We start from the raw sequence: 16,651 nt of genomic DNA, 5'->3' as shown, positions 1-16,651 counted from the left end.
TAGCTCATCCATTTTTTGAAGAAAAATTATGAGCTATTGTCATCACCTTGGCGTCGGCGTCGGCGTCCGGTTAAGTTTTGCGTTTAGGTCCACTTTTCTCAGAAAGTATCAATGCTATTGCATTCAAACTTGGTACACTTACTTACTATCATGAGGGGACTAGGCAGGCAAAATTCGATAACTCTGGCGTGCATTTTGGACAGAATTATGTGCCCTTTTTATACTTAAAAAATTGAAAATTTTGGTTAAGTTTTGTGTTTAGGTCAATTTTATTCCTTAAGTATCAAAGATATTGCTTTTATACTTGCAACACTTACTAACTACCATAAGGGGACTGTGCAGGCAAAGTTATGTAACTCTGACTGGCATTTTGACATAATTATGTGGCCTTTTTATACTTAGAAAATTGAAAATTTGGTTAAGTTTTGTGTTTAGGTCCACTTTATTCCTACAATATCAAAGCTATTGCTTTCATACTTGCAACACTTATTAAGTATCATAAGGAGACTGTGCAGGAAAAGTTATGTAACTCTGACTGGCATTTGGACGGAATTATGGGCCCTTTATACTTAGAAAATTAAAAATTTGTTGAAAGTTTTTTTTTTGGTCCACTTTACCCCTAAAGTATCATAGATATTGCTTTCATACTTGGAACACTCGCAAACTATCATAAGGGTACAGTAAAAGGACAAGTTGCATAACTCTGGTTGTCATTTTTATGGAATTATGGCCCTTTTTTGACTTAGTAACTTTGAATATATGGTTAAATTTTGTGTTTCGATCCACTTTACTTCTAAAGTATCAAGGCTATTGCTTTCAAACTTCAAATACTGTCATGCTATCTTGAGGTAACTGTACCTGGCAAGTTAAATTTTACCTTGACCTTTGAATGACCTTGACTCTCAAGGTCAAATTATTAGATTTTGCTAAAATTGCCATAACTTCTTTATTTATGATTAGATTTGATTGATACTTTGCCAAAACTACTCTTGGCTGACATACCACAATAGACTCCACCCAAACCATCCCCCTTGCCCTCCCCCCTCCCCCCCCCCCGAATCCTCCCCCCCCTAATTTTTTTTTTAAGATCATCTCACAAATGACCACCACATCCTTACACATTACACCCCCCCCACCCACCCCACCCCCCAATTTTTTTTGAAACAGTTAAAAAACACAAATATTTATTTTTATTATTTTATTTTTGAAATACGTACAACCATCGCACCAAAGATTCCCCTTCCCCCCACCCACCCCCCACCCCCGATTTTTTTTTTCATTTTTTTTCCCATTTTTGGAAGATAATGTAATAAATGTCCACACCCCCACACCATACACCTCTCTTCACTCCACCCCTCCCTCCTTTGTGATTGAAATTGAGAGTCCCTTCACCTTTAAAAAGAAAATAGATGAGTGGTCTGCACCCGCAATGCGGTGCTCTTGTCACGAATAGTCCCAATCCAAAAAAGGTAAAAATAAACTCTGCACAGAGCTAGCCCCTAGTGATAGCACATTTTAAAGTTTTTTTTCAGAATAACTGGCTTAATTATACCCCCACAAACAAAGTTTAGGGGGTATATAGGAGTGAACTTGTCTGTCGGTCAGTTGGTCTGTCGGTCTGACTGTATTAAGTGTCCGCTCTCTAATTCAAGTAGTTTTCATCCGATCTTCACCAAACTTGGTCAGAAGTTGTATCTTCATGATGTCTAGGCCAAGTTCGAACATGGGCCTTTCCGGGTCAAAAACTAGGTCATGAGGTCACTCGGCGCGTTTAAAACAATCAGCATGTTGTCCGCTCTCTAATTCAAGTAGTTTTCATCCGATCTTCACCAAACTTGGTCAGAAGTTGTATCTAGATGATTTTGAGGTCAAGTTCAAACATGGGCATTGCCGGGTCAAAAACTAGGTCACGGGGTCACTTAGTACGTTTTACACATTGAGCATGTCCGCTCTCTATTTCAAGTAGTTTAAATCCGATCTTCACCACACTTGGTCAGAAGTTGTAACTAGATGATGTGTAGGTCAAGTTCGAACATGGGCCATGCCGGGTCAAAAACTAGGTCACGTGGTCATTTAGTGTGTTTTTAACGTCACCATGTTGGCCGCTCTCTAATTCAAGTAGTTATTATCCAATCTTCATCAAACTTGGTCAGAAGTTGTATCTAGATGATGTCTAGGTCAAGTTTGAATATAGGTCATGCCTGGTCAAAAACTAGGTCACGGGGTATCTTAGTTCGTTTTAAACCTCACCATGTTGTCCGCTCTCTAATTCAAGTAGTTTTCATCCAATCCTCACCAAACTTGGTCACAAGTTTTATCTGAATGATCTTAAGGACAAGTTTCAACATGGACCATGCCGAGCATAAAACTAGGTCACTTGGTCTTTTTGTGCTTTTTTTAACATTCAGTATGGTGTCCTTTCTCTTATTCAAGTAGTTTTCATCCGATCTTCACCAAACTTGGTCAGAAGTTTTATCTAGATAATCTTATGGCCAAGTTCGAACATGGACCATGCTAGATCAAAAACTAGGTCAAGGGGTCACTTAGTGCGTTTTAAAAATTGAGCATGGTGTTTGCTGTTTTTGTGAAGACGGCATGCAAAATATTATGTGTCAATGCGGCATGTGGGGGTATTCGTCACGTCTTTGACAAAGCTCTAGTTTGCTTATTTCACTAAGTTTAATTACTATTTTGAACTCGCATCTATTGTTTCTTATTAAATGCCATACAGTTGTATTGTCTCACATTAAAAGTTGTTAAGTCTCAGGTATAAGTCATGAACTGTCACATTAAAAGGTGTGCAGACTCACACTTAAATATGTAGATTGTAACATTTAAAGTTGTGTTGTCTTACATTTTAAGTTGCTGAGTATCACATTTAAAATTATGTATTCTCACATTTAAAGTTCTATAGTCACACAATTAAAGGTGTACAGTCTCACATTCTAAATTGCTCAAGTAATGCCTGTTTTTGATTTACAAAAAATAAATATAACACCTTGCTACAAAACCAAAAATTCCAATTTCAAGTTGGTGCGCGTAAAACATTGATACTACGTTATTCTGAGTTCTAATTGGTGAACAATTAATTGCAATATTCTAAATATCAATTTTAGGCACAATGTTTGGCATTTAAAAAACAGGTTTGTGAAGTAAGGTGATGCAAGGCTTATTCATGTGTCACTAAACAATCCGGTTTTAGTTTACTTTCCATTTCCTTTTCAGTGAACTTTACTAGCAAACTTGACAAACGTCATTGAAGTGAAAGTCGATGACAACCCCCTTCTTGCACACATACTACAACTCGCTTAAGAAATTCAGCATGAAGACATCTTGCGTCAGACTACCAAGCCTCCTATCAATATCTCCTCCCATGTTGGCTACATCAACACTTCCAACAGCAGAGCCTTGGTGAGTTCGACTTCCGTCTCAGCATCGATGTCGCTTAGCAACAATTGGATGATGGGCGTCGACAAATTAGGCCGGACAAGTCGCTCGAACTGAAACGATCTGATTCAACAGGTAGAGCAGGCGTTGCGTGACACGTCTGTTAATGTGACTGACCTCGATATGTTGTTCTCAAATAATGTGAACCTTAGGCCTGGAGAGCAGTATGCGATTGACGCCATTCAACAACAGTTGTTGTCTGCAATTCTCGGGTTTGGGGTGGCGACTTCGGCGTCGGGACTCACTCCATCTCTGTCTATGGCCCAGTCGCAGCAGCAGCAGCAGCAACAAGAACAATAAGTAGTATCTTAGCGGTGTTCTGGGATATGGGGCTTCATGTATGTGCTTAAATTGTCATCCCAGATTAGCTTGTGCAGACTGCACATACATAAAGTCTTATTAAATTGTCATCCCAGATTAGCCTGTGCAGACTGCACATACATTTAGTCCTTTTAAAGTGTCATCCCAGATTAGCCTGTGCAGACTGCACATAAATAAAGTCCTATTAAATTGTCATCCTAGATTAGCCTGTTCAGACTGCACATACATAAAGTCCTATTAAATTGTCATCCCAGATTAGCCTGTGCAAACTACACATACATAAAGTCCTATTAAAGTGTCATCCCAGATTAGCCTGTGCAGACTGCACATACATAAAGTCCTATTTAAGTGCTATCCCAGATTAGCCTGTGCAGACTGCACATACATTAAGTCCTATTAAAGTGTCATCCCAGATTAGCCTGTGCATACTGCACATACATTAAGCCCTATTTTCCCAGAATGAGGCTCATATAGTTCACTTAAAATCAGTATTTTATGTGCCTGATTGAAGAAATCTCCTAGCATCAAATGGTTAGTATGTGTTTTTAAAATTAATCAACTTGGTAAGTAAATAGCAAATATCAATTGATCTAATATCAGGTTTAATCATAGGATGTCAAGACATAGTTTTGTCTACGTTTGGGCTGAAATTCAGCCCTTGAATCAAGCGTTACTCCTTGCATACAAAATCCGCTGTAATAAACTTGTTAAATTTTATTTAATTTTAGCAAAACAATTATTTAAATGACTTCAGCACATTATACCATTATTCCCTTCAATATTTATAAAAGTTCCTGAATTTTTTTTAAGAGCCGGTTCCTACAGGATCCCATGCAGTCATAGATCGGTACCCAGCTGAACAACAGAATGTCTGGTAAGCTGGGCCTGGATAGGTGCAGCCAGTCTAAAGCTGGGGCTCCAAACTTTCCTGCCAAGTGGGCTGATATTACCTCTTCTACAAGGTACATTGGTCCTGTAATTTACTGTGTATAATGTGCAGTGTGTTACTACTCAAAATTTTATTTCAATAGTGTGTGCTTGTCATACATTGGTAATACTCTATCCTTGTTGCTAACTTAAACTTAATTCATTACGTAATTGTAAATATTCATAATCATTGCCATTATGTATTGCCTTGAAAGGGTGCAGGGGGTAGGTCGTATAGAATTGTAGAATTCTCTACGTCCTTCCATTCTTCCTTAAGTCCGTCCAACCCTTTTGGAGTTACACGTAACTTAATGCAGATTGGTTAGATATGGATGAAAAATGATTGTATCAAGTGTACAGTATATAGTAGGCTGTGTGTGTGAAATGTTTATTGTATACCTCATTTGTATCAAGAGCCTTCAAACATAATGTATTTCTTATATTATTTAATCAAACAACATTGATTGACCTCCAATACAACTGATGCTATTTCAGAATGCATTAATTATTTGGTTTACAGGGACATATGTCAGTGATGCGCAAAGAGCTGGTTTTCTGTTCACAGAGAAAAATCCTAACAACTCCAACTCAGCCACTTCATCTCAATAGGTAAGTCCCCTAACCATTGCAAAACGTACACTGTGGCACCAGATCACTGGGATATAAGTTGTCCGTTTACATTCTGCACAGTATGCAACCACAGCAGATTTGCTTATTTCCCTCACAGGTACCCAATAGAACAAGAATGGGATTAATTGTTTGATATGCACAGTTCTGTGGTCTGAGCAGAATTCTACCTTGGGACCTTTCGATTCCTAGACCAGCATCCCACCACTTGACTAAGGTCCCACATTAATACACTATTACGCAAAGACATGATATCTGAGCTATGTTCATGCATTTTTAAGTATTGCAAATGTAAAGTGATGAAATATTAGGATATTTATTACACTCGGGGATTAAGAGAAAGTCCCTTTCCCCCATTGTTATGCACCTGGTGAACATATTTGTTTCTCTATAACCACCTGTGAAATAAAGTTTAATAATATACTTAAATTAACTCAACACATTTTTTCTGTTGATTTAAAATGATTGCATTGCATGTCTTTATTATTTTCAGAAGCTTTCCATCTCTGAAACGTTGTTGCCACAAAATTGGTTCTGTTCAAATCTGTTTATGTTGGCTAAGCAATATGGAAGGCAATGGTTGACAAACACAATTTTTATAATGCAAAAATGCTTGACATATTTGCCCAATTATCTGTCAAGTTTGACACACAATCTACTTTTTCCAGACAACCCGAATATCAAGGCGTTAAGTTTGTTCTGGATGCAGTTACAGTCACAGCTTTCAAGCCAGCAGCTGTCAATGTATTGAGATTCTCTCCTCTCCATGTTATCTGACCTGCTGCCTGTGAACATCCTGCACATAGACCCTTTGTGAGTTTGTGAGACGTGTGTAGGCTTTTTGTAAATACCTACTTTCAGAGACAGTTTAAGGGAAAACTGGTCCGTCTAAATGTTTGTCCGCCTGTCAGGTTGTGTGGCATGTATAACCTCAAAACATATTTCTTATTTTGTTATGCAACTCTCCAAACATGTTAATCAGCATGTGGAGGTGTACTGTTGTGTATTTTATATCAGCTTCCTTTTGCATTAGTGGAATTTTTTCATTACATGTTTATATTATTTTGCCGTAAATATTTAATAATTAAGGAATATATCTCGGACCACCTATCTATAAATTCAAATCAAAGAAGCTTTAGCAACATATGTCAGTTTTGTTCTTTTTCATTCCTTTCCTAAGTAACAAAATCAGAATAATGAACTGAAATTAACATTTACTTACATTCCTTTATTTCAGATCCCAATCGATGTAATTAAACCGGCCAATCAAAAAGACAGCCTGGTACAGCACTTGTCATTAGATTGACGCCATGCATGCCTTTGAAGATCATTTATACATACAATTTAAGCATGATAGTCAATAAGTGCCTGCGTTGGCTTCTTAAAAGACTCGCAGTTCTGAGCATTAACGATGGAATTCCTCATCTTGAAATATTGGGAAGGCAGGAAAACACCTGACAATATTTAACTTATTTATTGTATAAACAAGACATGCTTATTTTTAGTTTTTACCTGTAAAATAGCAATATGTGCTAGATAAGATAATTGATCAGAACGGTTCATAATTGTGATGCTTCTATTTGGATTTGTCTGTCATTCTGTCTGTGTACATTTCTCATCAGTTTGCTCTTTTGAGACAGTATTTTGTCAAGAATTTCATGTAGTGATGTAATAGTAAAATATCATATTATAATTTGATTTATTCAAAGTATATTAACCTTCTGTTAATTATCAATTTATTTATTGACAACAGATACTTTGTTTAATATTAACAATAGTTAAGCGCGTTATAAAAATTGTGTGAATGTACATGCATAATATTGCGATAATTAATGCACACATTAGGGGAAAAACTATATAAATAAAGTGGAATTTAGAAGTGCATCTTAATTGTAATGGTTTAAATATTAAATAGGATGCTTTCATTGTTGAAAATATTATACTAATTCATCCACAAGTAATTTTGTTTCAAAGTGAGTATTTTCATGAATAATGATCCTAGATATGGTTGTAGATTGTTCTTGTTGTATCATATACTGACATGCCCATCATTTGTGTTGACATTTGCATTCTAGCATTAAAAGTTCATTATGCTTTAAATATTTGTATGTTCACATTTGCGACCAGCTTTTCTAATGTAATAAGTGAATAACATAACACAGATTTATGTGTCACTGTATATACGTTTATTTTGTCATTTGTTAATAGATCATCTGCAAAGCTTATGTTTTTGTTTGTACATTATTCATAAAATGTTGCCATTTCAAACAGATACATTCACTGTTTGAATTCATTTGTACAAAATTGTTTCATATAAAACATCATTTACATATCAGGCAATAGAGAAAGAATTGCTTTGGATGAATGAGCGCATTAACCTGTATAGTAAATTAAGACATGCAGAATATCAGATTATTAACATAATAATATACTTTAAGCATTAGAAACACCTTGTTTTATGTTAAGCTTTTCAGTTAATATAATTAAGCAACTACAATCAATTTTTTCGGCGTAAGCTGCATAAGCCAGCTTTTCACCTTAGCCTGACCTTTGTAAGTGTCCAATAAAATTCCAATAAAATTTCCCGCGGCTAGGTACGAATGAATACACTTCATTTATTCCATTGGCTGATTTGAGTATACCACCAGAACATTGGAAACATATCCGCGTCTTTGTAACACTGTTTTACTGTATGAAACAATTTAATCTCGAATGAAAAGGCTTAATAGATAGAACAGTTTTACACTCAATTCTCGACATCAATACAGTTTGTGCGTACACCTTTTATTTTCAGAGTATTACCAGCGCAAGAGCGTTTATACTTAAAAGGCTATGTTCTCATATTTAGTACTTACTTCCTTATTCCTGTCAACATGTTAACATGTAAAAGTATAAAGAGCAATGGAAGCGAGGCCTCACTTTAAAGCATTGCATTTCAACCCGCGAGGTATATCGGGTCAATTCGCGGACATTCAGAGTTTATATACAGGTCATCACCGGAGTTGGCGGCCAGTAAAATAATCGTTATATAATAAAGACGCTATCCGTGAACTAGGTGACCTGGAATTTTCTTTAGACCAGAAATATGTTAAATGAAGATATTCAGCAATATAATTATGGTATGTAAATAATAGATTCTTAATGTGTTTTCAACAATACAATGATAAATATTATTGTTGATAAATTTAACAATTATTATTCGTCCATATTGCCTAATGTACTAAAGTGATATTATGAGCATGTAACAGTTTATAGGTGTCTATCGCAACCGTTGATTATTTTTGATGTTTCTACTTCATATACACTTATATTAATTAATGCAGCATCATCATACTAAAACAATATACCAGAAAGAGAAAAATAATGCATTTGAATATCAACCGTACTTTCGTTTGACAACTGATCATGCGTTTACGAGTTGAACCTAAATTTAGTTTTAGTGCAGATTTGTTCATACGACACAAAGACACGAAATTGTTTTACGGATCATTTCAGCTTACAGGACTGGGTGGGTCACGTAAGAATATCGAATATAAAATATATTTTATAAACAACTGGTAGCAAGGTGACTTGCAGATAATTAATCAGTAACCACATTTTAACTAACTATTTTGACCTGTTAATTCTTTTCAGCTCAATTCAACAGTGCAAAATGCCCATAATATCACTTTAAGCATTAGCACGATGATAATTGATACTGTTAATAATCGAATCAAATAGCAATGCCCGACAAACCACTAAAACAGGTTTGTTCGAAGAACGCGCCTATAAATACGGATACTTCTCGTGTGGCCGGTTGACTCATATGTTTAAATTTCACTTCCATTTTTCTTTTGGTTTTCTGTTTTGTATCTATAGGTTTATGACCAGCAATATGTTATAATGTAAAATAAGCCGCGAAAACTCCCCGTAACATCCCGTACTGCGTGTGATGCAGCTAAGAACTGCACAGAAAAAGACATTCGCTATACTTGATCTCATTCATTAAACTATTTACGCCGTATATCTTTTTTAAAGATATTTCTTGTTTTAATTATTCCACACTATTAACTATATACTATATTCATTGAGTATAATTGTACCTCTCAACGTAACAAGAACATTGAATCTTTTTTTATTATTCCACACTATAAACTATATACTATATTCATTCAATAATCACTAAAGATATATGGTTTGCATTATTGTTTATTTCTATGCGTTAAGTGCATGTTCTCATACAATATCACATTGTATATTTTAACACTGAGGCAATATGTGTTAATATATTAATTTTTATTTATTGACTTGTTGTTGCTTGTTAAGGTGTCTAATTTTGAATTATAGCTGTTAATTGATTGTGACCATTTTCCAGTTTTGAATGGTTGCTTTTAGTTGATTGTTTACAAGTTTTGTAAAAGCTGTTTTCATGTTGACCGCTCCACATTAAATGTCCCAACAAATCTGATGTCTTATGATTGGAATCCATACACACGTGGTTGTTTATACTCAGCTTGCTTTGCATTAAACATGTCTGCTTTGTTGTTGAACAATTATACACAGTTTTTTATTGGACAAAATTGTGTAATATTTCAAATTTTTGCTTTCAATTTTTTATTTCCAACAAAAATATATTTTGTCTATTTGTATGTATATTTAGCTATAATAAAATTGTTTCTATAATATATAAACAATCTATTTATAAGCAATAAACTATATTTGTAAAAGTAGATTTTAAGCTCAAAATCATGTCTTAATTTGTTTGATTATCCCAAATTAACATTTTGCAAAAGCAAAACTTGTTGAATAAAGAAAACTTTATGCAACGTACCACCAGGTCTTTTAACCATTGATTGTGTATCACTAATGATCAGGACTTAATCAGGAATTAATAATTGCCTTTGCACGGTTATAATGTTTGTGTTATTGAATTGAATCATTTCTGTAGTTTGGTGCACATTAATTGTTGTTGTTTTTTTAAGACATAGCACACGTCATATAATATAGTATCATTGTAGTTTTAGTATGTTAAGGGATATAATCATGTTAATGTATGTGATTTGTTGATCCATTTCTTGTTGTTTCACTCCATTTTATGTATATAGCCATGCATAGACCAGGAATATTGTTGTACTGTAAAAAAATGTTATAGCAAATAAAAAATGTATGTTAATTGTTTCCTCACTTCTATATAAATTTCCCTTTTGACGATGGCATATTGTGATTTGGTCTGTCTCTCCGTTTTTTTGTTTGTCCCCCGTCATACATTGGTCAGACTCGGATACCTTTCAGAACCTTAATAACTATTCTGACATATCTTCACTCGGGAATTGTTCTTCATGCAGATATTATGTAAGTCGCTCCAAAGACTTGTTATGTTGTTCCCACGATTAATAAGGTAGTGGGAACGAGATAACTTTGTATTGAGAATGAAAAAGCTTACCTGTGGGAATGAGAAAGTAAGTCAATTGAATGACGTACTTAATCATGGGAACAAGTCACTAATTCATGGAAATGACAAACTTAAAAATGTACACGTTAATCTGTGCACACGTACATTTCACGCCATGATTGGTATTTTTCAGTAGACGAAGCCCACTCCTATTGAGAGTAGGTTAAGTATGTCAGGCAGAACGTTTTATAAAATATGCGATTTTTTTATGTACTTGATTCAATGTGGCACTTTAGGATTATTTAAGAAACAATGATGACCACTATCTGAAATCAGGCTAAATGAATGGGAGAAAACACGTGTTCGTTCTGAAAATTTGTTTTCGTTCTTAAAGCTTACATCTAGTACACATTTATATGAAATTTTATTTTTCGTAACAAACATATTTACATGTCATATCTTCCAAGTCAGGGGATTATAGTGATTTGGTCTTGTCTGTCATTCTGTTGAAATGTATAAGTATCAGTATAATTGCTGAAGTGATAAAATAGCACACATATATATTCAACAGAATGCAAACTTATATCAAACATGTTTTTATTATGTTGTTTTAATAAGTTAAATTATATTTTAGTCCAAGGTCGTTAAATGGTTAAACAATATGAATCACTGTATTTACGTTGGTAAAAAAGAGATGTACATTATACACCATAAGAATTTCTTAATCTCTAAACAATCGAAAACAATGTTTTGTGAAAAGAATGCTGACTATTTGATAGCAAAATCGCGTGACCATAACTGTAAGTATATGGCTACAAAGTACAAACCGGCATAAATGTTTCGTAACAGGCTAGAGCGGAACATGAGAGACGTAGTCGCGTCTTTTTTAAAATAATTTGTTAGAAAACGTAAGTGAGGCGTGATCGATGACATGAAGACCTTCTGACCACGACTACAAACGTACTCTTAAATGCGTATTCACATGTGGACAATAGTATTATTGTTGTTGCACTACTTCTTATCTAACAAGCAACCACAATATTATTACAAAATTACACTAAAGAACACTAAAATGCATGCATTTGTATATTACCATACGTTTTTTTTCACTTGAAAGACGCATAATTGTCGCATGAAATGTGTGATATCATTGTCAAACCACACATTAGTGTCAGTAGATAAAATTATACTACGGGAGCACACATCATATGTGTCCTCACATGCCTTATTATGAGTATATTTCTTCACTATCAAAATATAAATCGTGTGTTAATATTTGATTTAAACGCAGTTTTCTTCGACACATTTAAACCACACTTGCATAGCCGCGTCATGCAAAAATGGGTCATATGCGATTCGTTCAGGGTATCTTAAACCCAACATGTGCGTTTTTCGCAGTCTGGTCAGAGGCGATGCTATTGGCTATAAATTCACTTAATGGGCTATATATAGGATTGGCGCATACTAAATAAAGATCCATTTTTGCATGACAAGGGTCATTAAAAATCTCATTGCGAATTATAAATGGCACATTTCAGCGCAATGCTTTACGATACAAAATTGAATTCAAAATAGCAAAATTGTAAATAATGGCGGCCTATCCAGGCGTTCAGGAACAATATCCACACGTGCTCACCGAGTACGGCAAATATTGTGGTTGGATAATTAAACGATTTTCCTCTTATCGTGACACTACTATTTCGGTAATGTATGCTTTCTCATCTTGAAAGCAAAACTGTGTTTATCGATAGTCAATTATATATTAACCGGACGATTGAGTGAACGAGTACTGACACTGAAATTCTGGGAGATAGATGTTAACGCGTAACTGGGCCACACTTTGTGTCGTTTGAACATACAGTAGTCCGGAATTCCTTACACTGAACAGTGCTACATCCTTTGCGCTGAGCACAGACATAGTAATGTAGTCAAAGTTCAGAGGTTTTATCTCGAATCAGCCTATGAAATATTCGAAAATATATATGCGTGTCTGCTTGCGTTATGTAAAAGTCATTTAATGTGAAAAGCTGGGTAAACAGCTATGCCGAAAAAGCGCATTAGTGCTCTATACCTATGTTTAGGTCAGAGTTGTTGACACCGTGTGAACTGCTAGGGTACGAGTAATGCATAAACAACAAAGTACGGGTCAAAATGGCTGTCTTTATGACTACCTAATTCGTGAGTAAAAAGTATTGCTCGCATATTTATTTTCATCAATTGTTTTGAATTTGTATATTGTGTCAAAAGTAAAGTTGTGTGCAGGGAATTTTCATCATGAAATCATATTCTTAGTGAGATAGGTATTCGATATTCCCAAAGATTATTAGTCCCAAAGATGTTTTGATAGAACTAGTTAAATTTACCTTAAATTTACCTACGATTTATACGAACAAGTATATGTTTGTAGGAGCCAGGCTGTGTATTAGTGTCGTCTCAATAGTTCCCCCACCACTTGAAAGAGCATTTATTTGGTTGATGCACATAGATCATTTACATTACATTCATACATGCTATGCATCATTTATTGTTATAATTGTTATAATGTATTGTGGATTAGACTTAAAAAAACCTGATAAACTGTTAAACAGTTTACATGAAAACACAATCGAAGTTTGCATGATGTTGAGGTAAAGCGATACGAGTTATTTATTGATAGAAAACCAACGGTAAATTGAACGCGAAGTGGCCCTGAATTGATTATAGTTGTTTTTCTTTGTAATTGCAGCAATGTTACCATTACTTTGGAGTAGAACACAAATCGTTGAAATGATTCAACGTGTACAATTGACTGCTTGCACGGACCACATATTTGTATTCACTTGTGCCGCGTTCGGTGAAACGGGGCTAAGGCATGTCCGAATAGCCTAATAATTAGGGACGACACTTTCCGCTTTTATGAAATATTTAGTTTGAGGAGAGTCTCCTTTAAAGAAGAATCCAACTTAGGCGGAAAGTGTCGTTTCTGTTTACCCTATGCGGACTGCTTACGCTAATCTGGACGACACTTTACCTCACGCATAAAAACCTTATGTTTACCATAAGCGAACTGCTTACGCCAATTTGGGACGACACTTTACGTACATGTATAAAACCTTCTGTTTACCATATGCGAACTGTTAACGCTAATCTGGGAAGACACTTTACGTACGCGTATAAAACCTTATGTTTATCATATGCGAACTGCTTACGCTTATCTGATATGACACTTTAAGTACATGTGTAAAACCTTCTGTTTACCCTATGCGGACTGCTTAAGCTAATCTGGGACGGACACTTTACGTACATGTATAAAATCTTCTGTTTACCCTTTGCGGGCTCTTTACATACATGTATAAAACCTTTTGTTAGACCTATGCGAACTCCTAACGCTTATCTGGTACGACACTTTACGACATGTGTAACACCTTCTGTTTACCCAATGCGGACTGCTAACACTAATCTGGTGCGACACTTTACGTACATGTATACAACTTTCTGTTTACCCTTTGCGGACTGCCAACGCTAGTCTGGGACAACACTTAACGTACATGTATAAAACCTTCTGTTTACCAGATTCGGACTGCTAACGCTAATCTGGTACGACACTTTATGTACATGTATACAATCCAGTTTTCCCAGAACGAGGCTCAATCGGATCCTAAACGTCTACACCGCCATTGATACGGGAAGCGACTTTGCAAATAAAAAACGATCACAACGTAATTGTCAGCAGCTAAATTCCGCACAAATACAATCAGTTGGAAATGACAAATGAATCCCTGTGGAATCCATTTGGACAATAGAGATCGGATCCCCGGGAATATCGCTGATGTCTCTGTTCTGTTTAGACCCTGACGAATACCGCTACGTCCTGATAGTCAACACCTCCGTCGCACACTGGGCTAATGTTTCAGGCTTTAATTTTAAAACCGAAAACATCTCTGATGAGATTATGGATTGTCAAAATTATGTATACGCCACGTAAAAATCTTATCATTTATAGCGTATTTTATGTCATAATTTACCCCGCTGTATTGTGGCAATAGCGCACAAGTTATGCTGTTGCTGCATTGTTTTTATTGAGCTCTGTGAAAACTGTGATTCATGAATGTTCATAAAATGCCATCCCATTTAAGCGTGGCTAATCAGGGACGACACTTTCCGTCTAAACTGGATTATGGCTAAATAGAGACTTCATTAAAAGAAAATTACAATAAAAACGGAAAGTGTCTTCTCTGATTAGCGTGTTCGGATTGCACATGCTAATATTGGACGACAATGTATGCACATACATTAAGCCCCATTTTCCTAGAGCGCGGCTGCTTGTTGTTAGTTATGAGCGTTAGCTCACACTAATGTATAGAGGCAGTTTTTCAAGCCAGTTTGATTTAACTACGCTAGGAACGATGACTGCAAGTCAGTCGGTTGTTTGCTAAGCTATGAACGATAACCTCTGCCTGTCTTCACTACCTGCAGAAAAATTATGCAGACGACGAAATGCTAGAAGCGTCTGCTCTACTACTGCAGTGTGTATTTAATCAATAGTGTTTAACAGCTTGTAAGACGACATTGGCCAGTCTATTGTTTATCATCTGAAATCTTTACATATTGGCTGGCGTTCAGGGAAACGGGGCATAATGCATGTCAAAATAATAATATTAGCCTGTGCACACTGATTAGCCTGTGCAACGCGCACAAGCTAATCAGGACGACTCTTTCTGATTTTATGGTGTTTTTCGTTTAAAAGACAGTCTCTGGTACTGGAATGAAAATTAATGCATATGTATTAAGTCCTGTTTTCCTAAAATGATGCTTAAATTACCTTTATTAATCATTAGAAAAAAACTGATCTCGACTTGTGTTTAAGACACACTTTTTATAAATGTGAATGGGTTGTGTTCATTTCAAACTTGCGATATAAAAAGCTATAACATAATTTTGAAAACTGAGTTGCGTCTAAGATTATACAACAGCGAACAACTTCAGTGCCTCCATCGCTTTGATTTTAAATAATGTACTCGGCTTCTCTGCTGGCGTTATTGCAACGAAAGGAAACTGTTTGTCTATCACTCGGAATGCGAATCTTAGCCGGCCGATACATTCCTGCTTCTTGTGGTGTTCCGAAAAGAATAGTGAATCGCTGGATTATTCAAATATCTGTCAATGACAAATGTCTCATCAAAATTAACAGGTAACTAACCAGTTTATCTTGTTTATTAATATCCATGACATTTATTGATAGCGCAAGCATATATTAGAACTTGTCTTTGAGGCAATTTGTTTTCTGAAATGTATATATGCTTAAGATGTAAAACATTATTACTAGTACGCTAGACCACGCTAGGTCTTTCTACCTTGTAGACACACCCATAACTATGTTTACTAATATAATGCCATTTATTTTAACAAGTATTATATTTCTGTTCAAAACAGTAAGATTTATAAGCTTGGTAGTATTTATTACCACGCACACACAAGAACTGCAACTGTGCTGTATAAATAAATACGTACGAAAAGTTAACAAGTTCCTTTGAAATTGCACGTTTATGAACGAATATGGTAAATGATATGGTGCGAGCGCGACACGCGTGTGTGTGTTGTTCATGTTAATTTCCCAACAGTCATCGTCAGCTGTTATAAATAATACATTTATGCCATAAAATGATTACATTACATTTTACTTGCGACTTTTTGAAGTTTAAAATTTTATTATTCATTTCGAATTTCTAATTGTAACAAAAACAATTACCCGCCGCAAATTATATTCTTAAACGCTATCCAATGTCTATATCTTCGAAAACTGTGTTTACATTATACATTAGCTGTTTAAAGTTTCCTAACATAATGCATACCGTTAGTGTTTTTTTTTTAGTGTTTTCGGTATGCCCTCAACCTGTATTTCAGATATGTCACATGTGTGTCGTTTTTGCGGAATGCCCTCAAACCAAGTGGGGTTTAAGCTGCACGAGGACAGCATCT

At 35.5% G+C, this 16,651-nt stretch overlaps 2 protein-coding genes across 5 annotated transcripts in view; both read left to right on the top strand.

The window, feature by feature from the left end:
* The window catches only part of LOC127837646 (uncharacterized), a 54,078-nt gene extending 46,263 nt beyond the window's left edge, over positions 1–7,815 (top strand). For 3 of the 4 annotated variants that reach the window (XM_052364901.1, XM_052364899.1, XM_052364902.1), the window contains exons 8-12: positions 3,226–3,747; positions 4,579–4,730; positions 5,216–5,304; positions 5,991–6,135; positions 6,560–7,815. The gene's annotated coding sequence lies outside the window, so the exon portion shown is untranslated. The remainder of the gene's footprint in view (positions 1–3,225; positions 3,748–4,578; positions 4,731–5,215; positions 5,305–5,990; positions 6,136–6,559) is intronic. The other variant, XM_052364900.1, reaches the window with a different exon arrangement.
* The window catches only part of LOC127839912 (uncharacterized), a 239,983-nt gene that overhangs the window by 196,224 nt on the left and 27,108 nt on the right, over positions 1–16,651 (top strand). The gene's annotated exons all lie outside the window — the stretch shown is intronic.

This window comes from Dreissena polymorpha, chromosome 7 (assembly GCF_020536995.1).
Source record: "Dreissena polymorpha isolate Duluth1 chromosome 7, UMN_Dpol_1.0, whole genome shotgun sequence".
Taxonomy (NCBI): Eukaryota; Metazoa; Mollusca; class Bivalvia; order Myida; family Dreissenidae; genus Dreissena; species Dreissena polymorpha.
This window is presented reverse-complemented; position numbering and strand designations above follow the sequence as displayed.